The following is a 13683-nucleotide window of genomic DNA, read 5'->3' as shown; positions in this document are numbered from 1 at the left end:
TTCTCGGTTTCCTGCTAAATAGGGGGTAATTTAGGAATTTCACACTTGCTGATTGGGATATGCCCAAAACACTTGGTGACTGGGATTAGATGATTAGGCAGGGTTTGATGACTGGGATGATGGTATACGTATACCATACTCTTTTGAATACATATATCACATTTCAAACTCCCTGAAAGGGGAAGAGAAAGAAACTGCTCTAAATTCAAACTTGAAGAGAGAGGAAACGCGAAACCTTGAATAACACCTTGAAGAACAATGGAGTGAAAAATCTTGAAGAAAAAGTTCGACGGTAACTTTAAAGGTAAATTGTCATTTCCCAAAATTTTATAAATGTCTAATTATAGGGTTCATGAATACATTGGGGTTTAAATTTAATGAAAATCTTGGTGCAATTATTGATGAAAATCTATAAAATCTTATCACATAGGCTTAAATTTGAATATGTAGGCATAATTTTGCTTTTGGTGGGTTGGATTGTGTAGGGGTTGTAGGTTCTCGTATATTTATATTTTGGACTTTGAATAAGTTTTAGACCCTTGACGAATTCTGTTTGGAAATCGCCAAGAGCCCAAACTTGGTATGATTTATCGAAAAGCGTGACCACTATATTTGACTTGATTTTTGACAATCTCATCCCCAATGGGAGCCAAATTATAGGGTCATACTAGTGACGTTAACCGTTTTTGAACATTGAAAATCGAAATTCAATTATAAAAGTGCGCAATAGCCCTTATAGCTTAGGACGTTGAATTTCGATGGAGTCGCCACCAAACGATTTCAATGGTCCGGTTTGGAAAGACCATGACTCGGGATAAGGCATCAAGACTCGAAATCGAATAAAGATTCGGATTCGGGAACGAGACACTTATTTAAAAAGACTTGCAAACATGGTTTATTCAAGACAAGGATCGTTTTCGTGTAAGAAAATCCTTATCATGCCACTAATTTAGGCTGGTGTTGGCATGCATTTTAGAACATAGAATTTCTAAATTGTACGTGATCGCTTCACTTTAAGTCAAATTCAAGGAACCTAGGCCGGTTGTCCAAAATTTATCTTATGTTAATCGTGATAGAACTTTGTATTTTGTTGATTAGCATGTGAGGTGATGAAAGCGATAAACATTTAAAGCAAATCATCACAAACAATAGAATAAGGGTGCATAAGAGTAAAGATTATACACCACCTAGAATGGACTAGCTGTAAAAAATTCAATGAATGGTAAAGGTGTAATAGCCAGCCCTAAATGAGTTGCTTACTCGGAAATGATTTTCAATGGTAAAAATTCACTTAAACCTTATTTAAACGAAATTTTCTTAACTCCAGAACTTAAAAGCAAATATTTCTTAGCGAAATTAAAACCACAAGAAATAATCCAAAGAAATCCTTTAAAGAAATAAATTTACAACTAAGTTAATGGTAGACCTTAATAAATCTTACAAATTACACCTTAGAAAATTTAGAATACATCTACTTACAACTTCCACTTGAAACCAAAGAAACCTCACATTAATCGACTAAGCATCTCTTGCCATTAATCTTCATTGAGCATCCCTACCTGCAAAACACTTTGACACTGCCCCTCACTAGGAGAAGTTCAGAGAACAAAGTCAGGGAAAACGAGTACACACTATCCAACCTGAAATACGTTTTATAGGTGGCTCAAAATAGTTTTAATTGTAGCTTTTATGTTTTGTTCTGAAATGCAACTTCACTTATTCAAAACACTTGGAAAAAATTACTCGATAAAATCATTCTAGTTCTTTTGGAATCAATTTCACGAAGTCCTTATGGTTCGAACAATACTTTTCTGAAAAATAATGCAACCACATTACCATAGTATTCTCACGATAACTCGGAAATTTACTTAACATCTCACATGATTTCCCAATTCACAATCACATCAATAATTCAGCTCACAACTTAAGACTCATCTAGTTATTCTTATATTCTTAAGCACTTTCACATTGTAACCTTATCGTTAGACATTAGTTAATAAAAACAACAAAAATACAATCACATCACTAATAACACTTGTTTCTCAAGGTATTTCACATTTCACGCCATTTGCTCAAAATATGATTCAATGATGACTAGACCAGGTAATTCTTGAAACCAACTAGCCATACTAACTATGTTCCAATATATCTATATAATTCAATCACAACATATATATATATTTTTTATTTTTGTAGTTGGGGAAAGTAAACACGAATAGAGAGGGATCACCATGACCAACTGTCTCTATACGGTGGGGGCCATCGCCCTCCTGCTTACCATATGCTGACAAGACTTGCAGGACGCCCTGATATAAATGAGCACCACGCTCGATATAAAGGTTGTTTATCACCGATGCATGTGAGCACCACACAACACATACACGATTACTTTCCCCTACATGAGTACTTTATTACCAATTTATACAAATTCATTCTCAAAATATCATTTGTATTCCCTCATTCATGCATTAGTTCATCCTCAATAAAAAAAATCAACTCAATTTCTACCTTATATAATTCTTTAACACGATTTCATTATCATCCTCAAGATTTGTTGATACTTTGATCTTTCACTACTCAGACCATAACGGTCTAATTAAGACATGGACACTATTGTTGGGTTAATTCCTTTGACTAAACTTTTATTCCACAAACTCATAAATCGACCTCTAATTGGTAACATCCTTAATCACACATCCACTTGAGACTCTAATGAAATATTGATTAGACTCGTAGTATGATTTAATTATAAACGTTAAGTTCACTAGGTGAGCTTAGTGTGCCTGAAATGTGATTGGTAAACATTTAAATAACCTTTTGATATAATTAAAAAAATAACCTTTAGTAAAGGAGTGATCATTATTAATTTATTTTTAGATTTACTAATTCAAAATAATTTGATCATTCTTAGAAAGCATTTCATCACTTTTTAACAAAATCCTTTTCGTGAAACTTCATTGAAAGAATTAATTCTCTTGCAACAATCTTTAACATTTAAGGGAATACATTCATTTTTTTATGAAAATATCTTTTAACTCAATTTTCCTAACTCTTAAGTTCATTAAAGATCTTTATCGACATTCAAAACTATTCTTAATTCATAATTCACGATTTAAAGAAAACATTTGACTTTTAGAAAACTAAACAAAGATGTAATTTTATAAAATAATTTATAAAACGTCTTCTAAAAGAAATATCTCCTTAAAGAAATAAGTTAAAACACGACTTTTAGTTACATACTCAATATAGTTTAGTTCCTTAGCTTCAACCTTTTGATTAATTCCTTCATTATTAACATGCGATCAATAGACAATGACTCGTATATATTAAGACTCGATGCAACCTCATGACCTCTTGAGTTCGACCTCCACTTGAATTACCATTAGCATCCTCATTTATAATTCTATTATTTGCATACCTCTTCTTAGACCTTTTAACTCATTTACTTACTTCATTATTGACTGTAATACCTCGTATTCTTCTGTATTTATAAATATATTTTATTATATTTATAAAGCATTTTTTATGATTTTTAGAATTTAAAATCGCATTTAAATATTATTTAAATGTATTTATATTTAATTAAAATATTTATTATTTTTTAAATTTACGAAACAAATTTATTATTCGAAGTCGGGAATTTATTGGGTTGATTTTTAAATGGTTTGAATTAATTATAAGCCCAACTCGTTCCACTATTTGAGCCTAACTGAGATTCTAATCTCAAATTCCAAATCAAACCCAACCATCTAAATTGCAAAGCCCAATGTTCAATTCCTAAACCTAACCCACTAGGGATTGGGGAAGCCTATAAATATACCTCTCTTAATGAATTGATCCCCACTTCCCTCAGTAATTTTCTCTCTCCTCCCTTGCACCCGACTCCCTCTCCTCTCGTCCCTCTTGCTCGCCCGTCTCCTTGCCCGCACAGCAGCCGAGCACTCCTTGCCTATCTCTATCTCGTGCCCTCGTTCCCTCGTGCATCGCAGCCCCTCGCCCCTCACTCCTCTCGTCGTTGGTGCTGCCTCTCGCACATCACGCACTCTCTCGCCCCCTCGCTCTTTGTCGCACAGCACTCGCGCACCCTCGCCGAGTGTTGTTGTGCTGCTACTGTTGCTTGTCCCTCGTCCCTCATCCCCAGCCCACACTCGCACACCCCTTGTTCTCTCTCCCTTTCTCGACGCCCAGCGAGCCTTGCTGTTGCACCCGCTGACCCGTCGCACCACACACGCACACCAAGTCGTGTGTGTGGCCGAGTACTACACTTCGTTCCTTTGATCCTTTTTGCGCCCAATCAAATTCAATTCGTGATTGTACCGTGCTATATGCCAGTTTGGTGTAATTCTCTTCTTCCTTGCCTATTCTATTTCAATTCCGTATTTTAAATTATATTATTATTATTGATTATGATGTATTAAACTTCTGGGAACGGTTATGAACACCTTGAGGATTTACGTGTTTAGATGATTGAGGAATATTTTATATTGAAGTACTACAATTTTCAGATTTGATTATTTAATAAAGTGTTGATTTTAAAGGTTTAAAGTGATTTTATGACTAATTAGGGTTAGGGTTTTTAATCCCAATTTAATGATGGATTGATTTACATAATTTAATGTTAATTTCAATTATGGAAATCAAATATAATTTTCAGAATTATTTCAAGGTTTAAGAGTGTCGATTTTAATGATTTTAAATGTGGAAATTTAATGAAATCATACTAGGACTTTAGTTTTTCAATTGAGACTATTATTTTATTAACGAACAATTAAATTCTAATTAATTCAAAGGTTTTAGAATTTATAAAAGTTGCTGGAAATTTAGTGAGCCTGGATAATAATTAGTTTTCATTATTTTAATGATAGGAGGTGATTTCTAATCTTGAGTCGTGATTCGCAAAGTGGCCCCGTACTTATAGATATTCGAGATACGTACATGTCTAGGGTGACCACCGTTTACATGAGGACTTTGTGATACTTTATTATTGTGAATCATGTGACTTGGATTATTATTGGATTCATGTTTGATGTTATGAACAAACATGTTATTGATTACTATTGGATTCATGTTTGATGTTGTGAACAAACATGTTATGGATTATTATTGAATTTATGAATACTATGTGAACAAGCATGTTGTGATTATCTATAATAGTTGAGCTTAATGTCAAGCATGTTGTTCAAGTATTATCATGCATGTATGGTTTTTTCACATCCAAGGGATTATGTTTATGCTATTATACGTAATGTCTAGCATACTTTGAGTCAAGTACTCGTGCCTCGTTGCACTATTTATTCTACCCCGTTTGTAGGGTATGTTTGGGAAGTCTATGTGAATTGAACTAAGGATTTTTCGTGCCTTGTGCACACCCCGGTTGTTAACTGGCAATGTCGGGTTATCTCAATAGTATATTGAGAAGGAACAATGGGAGTAATATCACTTGAGTCTTGTATGTTGATCACAAGTCCTAATGAATTAAAAAGAGTGTTGTTTGGTTGCCTTATTTTATGTTATGTGTTGTGTCTTGAGTTCACCTTGTGAATAAAATATTAATTAACGTAAAGTGAAACCAGAACAAGCTTCACAGCTCTTGGAACGTATATACTTTGAGTATGAACAATGGAGGGAGTCTTGCCGGAAAACTTGTACTCCTACAATTGATACAAGACGTTGTTTCATTCTTCTTTTTATGTGCTGGAATTCCGTCGGTATGGTCCGACATTTACTTTATTTATTATTTTGGTGTTTGGTGGGCTCCCAATACCCTTCCTTTTATGGATATTTCTTTTGGGCTCATTCGAAGCTTATTCTTAATTAATCTATGAGTCAAGATTCGTGTCATGTGTCGAGTCTTGTCTCCATGATTAATTGTTTATTAAATGGATTTTTCATGTGGATTATTTATATTTTTTGAGTGAAGCATGTTAGACTAGGATTTCATTCTAGCTTGTTCATACTCAGCTTTCGTCGTCTTCGTGGTTCATGTTTCCTTTGGTCATGGCCTTTGCCTTAATGAACCTATGATGATCCATCATTGCATTTGCGTTGTTGGGGAGTAGATTTTGAATAACAGGTTTGTAGAGATAACTTGCGGGAGAAGTTATCAAGCTTGGGATTGAGTTTGAGAGATGTTTTTCTCCTGTAAAATAAACTCTAATATTTTACTAGTCATGACTACTTAACTATTTATTTTGCTAGTTAATGGATTTTAAACGTTTTGGTTTTGGGCCGTAATGGTTCCTCTTTGTATGGAGGCCATTAACTATTAAATATGGTTTGAAGGTTAGTTAATTCCGCTGCGTAATTCTGGTAATATCCTTAACCGTGATAGGCGGTAATATCTTAGTAATTCCTTTATTTTAAGTTGGAAAATGGTTTTATAAGATCAAGGAATTATTAGGGTGTTACATTGACCTTGTCACTACTTTATGCACAAGCCCAACCTCAAGCACTCTTGATAAGTTTAATTCTTAGAACGCATATGAAACTCAAAATCATTCCTCTCATCAACAAGGAAATTAAATAGATAAATCATTTCATTAAAGCAATAGAAATTCATCAAGTACCACAAAATCATTGCAAATCACAATTCAAAACATCATACATATATGCATAATATTGCTAATACTTTATCATACTCAAACACACAAAATATGTTTTCGAAATCAGAAGTTGGTTGGAAAATGTGTAGCTTTAACCACCGCACAAATTCAAGCCATTCATTTGACCATCATTCTCCACTCAACCCCATGGTATAGTTCTTGATCGACGTCCAATAATACACCTCAACAAACAAAAATCACAAATCAACAAACCAATCACTTTAATTGAATTCTCTTCGAAATCTTTCAATAGCCTTTCGAATTTCACACTAAATAAACCATAATCTCAGTTGAACTCCCCTTTCAGAATCCTCTTCAATTAGTTTTTTATAAATCATTTCAAAACGACAGGAGACCCATTTTATCTTAACGAAATCCAACACAAATTATGTTTGAAAATCATATAATCCCATGATAACTATTTATATTGATTTGCAAGCACCATTCAATCAATGAATTCAACTCATGAAATCTTAGTTATATTAGCATTTAGGAAACCTTTAAAATTGATAATTTAAAATTACCTTTCGTATAATTGAACTTTACTTAGTTGGAGAATTGAAATTATTTCCACAAAATAAAATAACAACCCAATGAAAATTTAAATTCCATATGACTTTCGCAACCTAATTTAGCTCAACAAACATAGATAAAAAATATAATGGCTTGTGGTCATACCCATGCATGGAGAAATGGAAGAGCAGGGATTAACAACAAGACCAACAATAACAGGAGAAACATTCAATCCACAACAACGGCAACAGGGGAGCAGAGTCCCTATAGGCAGCTGAAAATGGGAGGCGGCGACAATGGTGGCAATAACAACCGCTCACCTAGAGACAGTGAGAAGGAGGGGGACGACAGCAAAAACGACCATTGATCAACAAGTAAGGCCGTAGGCGATAACAAACAAACCAGCGATAAGGGCAGGGCGGCAACGCACCACCATGACAGAGGAGGGAGAAAATTGAGTTAGTTAGGGTTTGCAAATAGGGGGTTTTAATTCAATTCAATTTCATCTAACTAATAGAGGGAATTTGTATAATTTACCAATTGGAGATGAAATAAGAGGAAGCAAGGATGGCGACCATGGGCACCGTTGGCGGCGGAAGAGTCGAGCCAGCATGGGACATGAGAGTATTTGCGATAACGCAACACCACACGACAACTAGGGCATCACGCCGAAAAATAGAAGAGAAAATGGCGTGGATTGTCGGCGGTGATGGAGCAATAGCATCGGCAGAGGTGAAGGGAGGGATTCGGGTGAGGAGAGAGAGAGAGAAAGAGGTACATGCGTGAGAGAGGAGAAAGTAAGAGAAATGAGCTTTCTGGGTTTTGATTTCTTAGGTACAAGGAACAAGCTTCTAGAGAAAATGACAACATGGCAAAAGAGTAGGCATGTAGCATTTCTATGTTATGGCACTTGTCAAATGTAAATGTAGAAAAGAGGTCTCACATTTATAAAATTCATTTTACTCAAATAAAAAAAATTACTCCCTCCGTCCCGGAATACTTGACCTGTTTTCCTTATCGGGTCGTCCCTTAATACTTGACCTGTTTTCCTTATCGGGTCGTCCCTTAATACTTGACCTGTTTCTAAAAATGGAAATAGTCTAACAATATTATATTATTTCTCACTCCACCCCTATTAATCCACCTACTCCCTACTCCATACAAAAAATAATTAAAAATTCAACCCCTACTCTCCCCCAACCCCACCTCTTAACCCACCTCCCACTAACTACATTAAAATAATACCCCACTATCAACTACTACCTATTAAATTAAATAAGTCAATTCGATCAAGTCCCTTAAACTCTGTGCCGGTCAAACCGGGTCGAGTATTCCGGGACGGAGGGAGTAGATTTTTAAAGCTTAAATATAATTAACATTAATCAATTGAGTAAAATCTTTAACAATTTGATTTAGAAAATGTTTATTTAAAGAGAATAAACACTAATTCGATTTTGAAATTTAAATTGTAATTTCATAATTAATCTTTGAGTTTAAACAAATTTTTAGGAAAGCATGTCATTTAATCCTTAAATGCATTAGTTTTCAAAATTTTAAATTGGAGTGAAATTCGATAACTTAATTCAAAGAATAATTTAGATTACGAACAATCGACCTAAATTCCAAGTTAGTTTCAAAGGAAGTATTTTGAGAGCGAGTTTAAGACTATAAATATACTCAGCATGAGATTACGAGCTGCTTAAAAATCAGGGCTATTACAAAAGGTGTGAAATTGTAAAGGTGCAATATTGAAATAAGCAACTAAATAAGCAATGTCAATGCATAACAACCGAAATTGCAATAAAGGAATTGAAAGGTGCGATCTTGAAAGTTCAATCGAGGGAAGCTTTGTTCAAGCATTACATGTTTCCCCTTGAACCCAATTTTCGTATGAATCTAACTTTTAAATAAGTTGCTCATTATCAGCGATTTTGAACTTGAATATTGAACTGGAAACTTGAATATTGACAGGCTAAATCGCACTCCTATCAAAGATAAACCTTACATTCACCAACTAAAAGTATAACAAGGAAGTAGGGATCCTATCCACAGGGAAACAATGTTCTTTCTACTATTAATCGACAGGTCTAGACTATTGGTAACAAGAAATTGGTTCGGTTTGAGTAATTAAACTACAACAATAATTAAATAGGCATAAATAAATTAATAAAAGACCTAGGATATAGGTTCACCAATGAACAATAGTCTGGGACGATAAACAATCACTAATAGCCAACAAAGCAATTAATCAGACTATCATGCTCTCTCGAATCGATACTAATCATAGACTTAGGATTAACAGGCTTTCGTAATTTATTAAACCCAATTCTACCTATTGAAACAAGCCTAAACATCAAATTGCAAACTTGATATTGCTAGACTAATACAATAAAATCTGCGCAAATCTAATTGCATAGTATATGAAATCAACCATTAGGAAATCAACCAACAATGCCAACAATTATCAATAACCAATCATCCCTTCATATTAGTTCACGGATTCCCAAAAGCCTAGATTAAAATCTCACGCATAATCGAAATAAGAAAAGCAATAATACTAAATGAAAACATAATTAATCTAGAATAATTAAGCAAGAAATGAAACAACACTGAAAATATGAACGACGAATTGAATGAAAACTTCGAGCTTTGATTGAAATAACAAATATGATTGGAACAAGTTGAGAGAATAAAAACTAAGTACTCAATTAAAAAGTGCTTAAAATTAGATAGCTCCGACAAATAACTAAGGGCTATATTTATAGTAATGCCCAAATTAAATAAAAAAAACCCGGAAACAAACTAAGTAAAGCATGCCCGTGGTTGTCGTCGCCTGATCGGGCATTGGGCCGCCTGATTGGGAGAACAGCTCGTAACCCACCCGACGGGCATGCATCCGCCCGATCGGGCGGATTTATATCCTTATGTGGTTGCTGCAATGTGGGCGCCCGATCGGGCGCGTGATGAAAGGGGGAAATCCTCCTTTTCTCGTCCGGTTGGTCTCCCTTCATCCTTCATTAACATCACCAAGTCTAACTCTTTAGGCTCAAACATGTACATCCTAGGCTCCCGAGAGTTGACAATGACCGTCCGAAACCTACTCGGGATCGCGTAGTGGCCCGTAATATCACGAAACGAGCCTAAAAAGGCCAATTCCTCTTCAAACAACCTGAAACTCAAGGCACACTTCATAACACATATTAGTACTAAAAATGGCTCCTAAGAGCTCATTTAACACATAAAAGTACTAAGGGGTGGGGGTAAAATCTCTATATAATATGCATATATAAAATATAGAACTTGAGTATTGAAATTAGATGGCTAGATATTCAAATATTAAAACTTTTATGCTAAAAAGAGCTCATTTTTTATATGCTCCAATACTTGAACTTGTTCTAATTTAAAGAGAGTTTGCTCTCATTTAAACATCATTGAACTTTGAATTTTGAACATGAAATTTGAAGTTCATGAGTTCTAGTTTGAAGAATGAATTTCACTTCTTCAAACATCCTTGAACATTTGTAAAGTTAGGATTTTTGTAAAACTTGTATGATGATTGTAGTAAGGAGCATTTTCAAGAGTGAAAACCTTACTCACTAATCATGGTTTTCAAAAATAAGCATTGAAGATTGAAGCTTTGAACTTGAAAATAAGAGTTCCTTTTTGCCGTTATTGTGGACAAAGTATTTGCACCCAAAAGCTCTAGAATAAGAGATATTGAGTTTAATTCCTTTTAACAGTTCATGGGGAGTTTTGTTTATATGGCACGAATCATTATCCTATTAATTATATAACAAGTTGTGTTTACTGCTTCTGCCCAGAACTTCCTTGGTAAGGAACTGGAAATTAACATGGTTCTATCCATGTCTTCAAAGATTATGTTTTTCCTCTCAACAACTCCATTTTGTTGAGGAGTCCTAGGGGCAGAAAAGTTGTGATCCGTACCTTTTTCTTTGCAGTACTCGTCGAACTTGTGATTTTCAAATTATGTTCCATGATCCGACCTTATGTGTATCAGTTGATGATTGTGGTTCTTTGTATTTTCTTAGAGAAAACAACAAATTCATTAAATGTTTCATCCTTACTAGCTAAGAAAATTACCCAAGTAAAACGAGAATAATCATCAACAATTACCAAAACATATATGTTTCCACTTCTTCTTTGAGTTCTCATTGGTCCACACAAGTCCATATGGATGAGTTCCAATGGTTTCGTTGTGCTGAACATTTCCTTAGGCTTGAAAGAGCTCATGACATGCTTTCCTTTAGCACAAGCATCACAAACTCTATCATTTAGGAACTTGATTGAAGGTAAACCTCGAACTAGTTCCTTTGATATCAGTTTGTCAAGTAGTGAGAAGCTAGCATGCCTGAATCTCTTATGCCATAGTAGTGGATCATCATCAATGGAACTTAGGCAAGTTAAGTTGTTCTTTGGAACTTTGTTGAGATCCACAGTATATGTGTTCCCTTTACGAGTTCCTTCCAAAATAACCTTTCCAGTGTCATTGTTAATAATTTGACAACTTTCAGTTAAAACTTATATAGTTTCCCTTGTCACAAAATTGGGAAGTACTTAGTAAACTGTGCATGAGACCCTCGACCAATAATACATTGTCAATTGCATGGGAACTTGACCTTCCAACTTTTTCATTGGCAACAATGTCTCCTTTCTTGTTGTCTCCAAAGGTCACAGTTCCTCTATTGTAGGCTTCTAGTGAGAGAAACTTTGATTTGTCTCATGTCGTGTGTTTGGAACACCCGCTGTCGAGATACCACGAGTTGTTCCCCCTCACTAGAACCTGTATAAAATTAATTATTAGTTACATAAACTTGTATTTCCTCGAGTACAACATCTGACTTTTTAACCCATATTTGTTTCACATAATTTTCATTTTTCTTATCTTGTTCCCTTTTCATGGAACACTCAGTACTGACATGATTACCATTCTTGCAAAAGTAACAGACTTTTACACTAGGTAGTTCCACATACTTTTTGACCTTATTGTGCCCCTTTTTATATGAGAACCCTAAGCCTTATGATCGTTTAGATTGAGCATTTTCAATCCATTTGGGAGGGTCCTTATGTGGCTGTTTCTGAGCCTTGGCCTTTGCTAGTTCCTTTTTCCAATTTTCCTTTATGTTCCTTCGTTGTAATCAAGTCACTGTTTAATTTTTCTAAGTCGACATTAAAAATTCCCATACTAATTTCCATCGACCTAGTAGGGTCTAGACTCGTATTAAACATCTTACATTGACTGAGTTCCACCTGGAGTAGAATGTTCTCATTTTTAACCTTTTCAAACAACTCACTAATGGTGGTGTTCCTGTTAAGAAATTCAAAGAACCTACCCTGTACATCAGATCTAACATTGTTTAGGTAGGTCATATGTCCCTTACTAAGTTCCAAGGCCTTACTACTTTGACTTTTTAATATACTGAGCTTTTTGTAATCTTCTAGTGTTTCCAGCAACAATTCAATTAATTTAGACTTTGAAAGGGAAAGAAAACAGGAGGAACTTACTTTATTTTATGGAACTTGCTCGGTTTCATTCACCTTAGCCATAAGACATAGATCGGCAGTCTCTTCACTTGGCTGTTCCTCATCATCTTCAGAATCTGTTGCTTCACCCCCACACATGTATCATGGCCTTCTTGAAGTTAGGCTTAGAAAAGGTTGATTTATAGAGTGAAGGGGATTTTTGGGTTTTGATGCACACTAGGAATTTTTAAATGGACTTGGTAGTAATGACCCATTAAATACTCTTTGACCATTTTATTGGATTTTAACCGTAAATGAATGGGTTTAAAATAACCAAAATGTGCAGAAATTAATTTGCATAACCAAATTATTAACTTCATATCAAATCGTTACCGAGTCAATATTTTGACCTTTGACCCGAATGATATTCGACGTGACATGTTAACAATTTTTTGGTGCCTACAAATTGCCCCCTCGAGGCTGAGTCACATACACGATTTTGGGTGTTTGCTCGTGATTGAGTCTTGAACTCTCTTATAACACAATTGTAGCTCACTCCACTTGAGTACTTGACCCAATAACAACTCCTTAGACTTGGACTTGACGGTTTTATATTTTTGTATGGGCTAACCTCTTTTTTATGCTTTGATCTAGTGTTGAGCTGTTAGCGTACTTGAAATGAGCGAGTGCAGCGCCACTTAGGAGTTAAAAATTTGCAAAACCCACGAAATGTTGAGCTTATTATTTCTTTTACGGAAATTTCATGAAATGCCCCCGAGTTTTACAGTAATTCACCAAACGCCCATCAAGTTTCAACAATTCATAAAATACCCTCCACAAACCATACAATATCATTAAATGCCCTCAGACTTAACAGACGTTAACTTGCCGTTAGTGTAAGATTACCATTATGCCCTTATTATTGTCTTTACTCCTTCCACTGCCCATCCTTACTCAGATCAACGCATTCCTCCTTCACCGACCTTTCCTCCATGGCTGCCTGCTTAATTGTTTCTCGCCGGAAAAAACTAGCAACCTCCACCACCGCCCGTATCTCTCCTCACACGGCTTTTTCTTCTTCGTTTTT

At 35.1% G+C, this 13683-nt stretch overlaps 1 long non-coding RNA gene across 1 annotated transcript; it reads right to left on the bottom strand.

The window, feature by feature from the left end:
• Positions 1-1372: 1372 nt before the first annotated feature.
• On the bottom strand, positions 1373-7842 carry LOC130470320 (uncharacterized). Its single transcript, XR_008930473.1, has 3 exons — positions 7653-7842; positions 7281-7435; positions 1373-1587 (listed from the first exon to the last, which is right to left on the bottom strand). It is a non-coding gene; the product is annotated as an uncharacterized lncRNA (long non-coding RNA).
• Between the last annotated feature and the right edge of the window lie 5841 nt (positions 7843-13683).

This window comes from Spinacia oleracea, chromosome 3 (assembly GCF_020520425.1).
Source record: "Spinacia oleracea cultivar Varoflay chromosome 3, BTI_SOV_V1, whole genome shotgun sequence".
Classification (NCBI taxonomy): Eukaryota; Viridiplantae; Streptophyta; class Magnoliopsida; order Caryophyllales; family Amaranthaceae; genus Spinacia; species Spinacia oleracea.
This window is presented reverse-complemented; position numbering and strand designations above follow the sequence as displayed.